The sequence below is a fragment of the Gossypium arboreum genome, chromosome 10 (assembly GCF_025698485.1).
Source record: "Gossypium arboreum isolate Shixiya-1 chromosome 10, ASM2569848v2, whole genome shotgun sequence".
Lineage (NCBI taxonomy): Eukaryota > Viridiplantae > Streptophyta > Magnoliopsida > Malvales > Malvaceae > Gossypium > Gossypium arboreum.
In genome coordinates, this window is record NC_069079.1 from 87,321,743 (window position 1) to 87,325,435 (window position 3,693).

The 3,693-nt window shown below is 36.0% G+C and overlaps 1 non-coding gene across 1 annotated transcript; it reads right to left on the reverse strand.

Annotated features, from left to right (window-relative positions):
• Window positions 1-2,131: 2,131 nt before the first annotated feature.
• On the reverse strand, window positions 2,132-2,238 carry LOC128283222 (small nucleolar RNA R71). The gene has a single exon (XR_008273564.1). It is a non-coding gene; the product is annotated as a small nucleolar RNA R71 (small nucleolar RNA).
• Window positions 2,239-3,693: the final 1,455 nt, after the last annotated feature.

Here is a 3,693-nt window from a genome sequence, read left to right on the forward strand (position 1 = left end):
TACATGAAATTATTGTAATATTTACATACAAACTTACCTTGGTGCAAAATGTGGAAATTTTGCAATTTAGTCCAAAACTTTTCCTTCCCTGTTCGAGATCAATTCGCGTCTTTCTTGATCTATAATAACACATTTAGCTCATTTAATACTCATACTATTTATTTAAATCCAAAATCACATCATGGAAAAATTACATTTTTGCCCCTAACTTTACAAAATTACAATTTTGCCCCTAGGCTCGGAATTTAATTTCAGCCCTTATTCTTATGTTTTATGATATGCTGAACATTTTCTCTTCTACAACAACATCAAATTCTCACTCTATCATATAGTTATGAACAATAGGTATTTTTAGGTTATCTTGCTTTTACTCGTTTTCACTTAAAACCGAGTAGCACAAGTTATTTAACATAATTTAAAACCTCATATTCTATCATAAAACATCAAAATACACAAATTTCACCTATGGTTATTTTTCCCAATATGAACCCTAGGTTAAATTATTACTAGCATAAGCTTAATCGAGCTTCCGGATTCCAAAAGCGTAAAGAACATTAAAAGCGGGCTTGAAATCACTTACTATGGAGCTTGAAAATAGAAGAAACCCTAGCTATGGAGAGAGGGAGAATTCGGCAGCAACTAAGGAGGATGATGATCAATTTTGTGTTATTTTTCCCATTTTATTTCATTTAATATCCAAATGACCAAAATGCCCTCCTTACTAAACTTTCAAAATTCCTTCCATGTCCTAATTTTGTCCATGAACTTAAAATTGGTAAAATTTCTATTTAAGACCTCCAAATTAATATTCCAAAACAATTTCATACTAAAACTTAGGGATGCAAATTTTGCAACTTATTCGATTTAGTCCCTACTTTCAATTTAAGCACTTTAGGCATAGAATTTCATCACGAAATTTTCACACAATCATGCAATCATATCATAAACCTCAAAATAATTATAAAACAATTATTTCTATCTCGAATTTGTGGTCACGAAACCACTATTCCGATTAGGCCCTAATTCGGGTTGTCACAATAACTTAGAGATTTCTACGGATCAAGTCAAATGAATAAATCATCTGATTCAGAGTCAAATAACAAGTGAAGTCTAGGTGGATTTTTCCTTGGGTATTGTCTTAATCAATCGAGTTTTCCCAAAAGATTTTTCCAAATTTTCTCTGTGCACCCTTAGTTTAGTTAATTAGTCTAGATAAACAAATCCCTTAATTTTTAGGTTAGATAATCAAAAGAGAGTAATTACTAGTACTCTTGGTTCCTTTGGGTTCGACTATCCAGTCTCGCTAAAGCTATACTACTGTTCGATGGTACACTTGCCTTCATCGTGATAATAGTTAGTTTCAAGAACGATTAATTATAAATTTTTAAAACCTATCGCGAATATCATGTATCAAGTTTTTGGCACCGTTGCCAGGGAACTAGGATATTAGGAACACTCAATTTTTATTACTTTAGCCATTCTACTTTATTTGCAATTTAAATTTTTATTTTCTTTTCTAATTTTTCTTTTCTTCGTTCCTGGCAGGCTTTGATAGTGTATGACTAGAAGAAACTCGTCGGGACCATTACTGTTTGATAGTGAGATCGATCGCACAGTTCGCAGAAATAGAAGAGAAATAAGGTAAAGCTTAAGATACATAGAGGAAGAGCAAGAGGGCAATACTTCGACCACAACTGAGGAGATGGCTGAAAACCAAGAAAATCCGCTACCTCCTGCAATTACTGCTAATCAGAATCCTACTCCACGAACTATGTATGATTATGCTAAACCTTCTTTAACAGGAACTGAATCGAGCATAGTTAGGCCTACTGTTGCGGGAAATAATTTTAAACTGAAACCTAACACCATTCAAATGATCCAACAGTTTGTTCAGTTTGATGGTTTGCAGGACAAGGATCCCAACGCTCACTTGGAAAATTTCTTAGAGTTTTGCAACACTTTTAAAATCAATGGCGTTTCTGATGATGCCATTCACCTTCGGTTGTTTCCCTTTTCATTGAGGAATAAGGCTAAATAATGGTTGAACTCGTTACCACAAGGGTCAATCACTACTTGGGAACAAATGACCGAAAAGTTTTTATTAAAATATTTTTCACCGGCCAAAATAGCCAAATTACGTAATGATATCTCCTCTTTTGTACAGATGGATTTCGAAACACTTTACGATGCATGGGAGAGATACAAGGATCTGTTGAGAAGGTGCCCTCACCATGGGTTACCACTCTGGCTACAGGTTCAAACGTTTCACAATGGCCTGAATCCTTCGACTCGACAGATGATCGACGCAGCCGCTGGTAGAACTATCAATAATAAGACACCTGAGGATGCTTATGAATTTATAGAAGAGATGTCACTAAACAATTATCAGCGGCAAGTCATGAGGACAAAGCCAACGAAAACAGACGGCGTTTTTAACGTCGATTCAATCACCATGCTATCTAATCAGGTAGAATTTTTGAATAGAAAAATTGACTGTTTTCTTGGTTCTTCATAGGTTCACCCAGTAATGCAGTGCAAAGCAAGTGGAGGCGAATCAAGCAATTCAGAATACCCAATCGATGGCCACGACATAGAGAACGAGCAGTTAAATTACATGGGCAATAATTCTTGATCCCAAAATAATCCTTACAGTAACACTTACAATGTAGGTTGGAGGAACCACCGAAATTTTTCATGGGGAGGCCAAGGGAATCAGAGACCATCACCTCCAGGCTTCCAACAGCCACCCTACCAACAAGAGAAAAAGTCGAACCTTGAGGAGATGCTAAAAAAATTCATCTCGGTGTGAGAAACTCGTTTTCAAAATATCGAGACAGCACTTAAGAATCAACAAGCAACGATCTAAGGGCTTGAAACTCAAATAGGTCATTTCGCTAAATTGATATCTGAACGACCACAAGGTAGCCTGCCGAGTAACACTTAATTTAACCCAAAGGAGTAGCTCAATGCGATTAACATTCAAGGTGAGGAAGGGTTAGTTGCACCAAAACCAAAACCCAGGCAAGAAATTGTGGTAATTAAAGGTAAAGGTGAGGTGGACCACGATGACCAGAAATCGATAAGTAAAGAGTACAAACCTTGTGTGCCATATCCCAATGCAACAAGGAAAGATCGTATAGATGAAAAATTCGGTAAATTCCTTAAATTATTAAAGAAGTTACATATTAACTTACAGTTTATTGGAGCTAAATGCGGTTTGCTCAGCCATACTGCAGAATAAGCTGGGCAACAAATTAAAAAATCCAGGGAGTTTTACGATTCCCTGTTTAATTGGCAGCCTAGATGTTAATAATGCTTTGGCTGATTTAGGGGCTAGTATCAATGTTATGCCTTACAAAATGTTTAAGCAACTAGGTCTTGGGAAACCCAAACAAACTGGGATGAGTATTCAATTAGCCGATAAAACAATTAGATTTCCTAGGGGGATCATTGAAGATGTACTCGTTAAAATTGACAAATTTATATTCCCAGTTGATTTCGTTGTTCTAGACATAGGAGGATAGTAACGTTCCTTTAATTTTAAAGAGGCCCAATTGACAATAATTGATGTTGGCATAAGTGGACTCACACTTCATGTGGGACATGAAACAATTACCCTTCAAGCTCGTAATATGAGTAACACATCAAAACTTGAAGGTGGTTGTATAAACCATTCTACTAAAACAGACCATG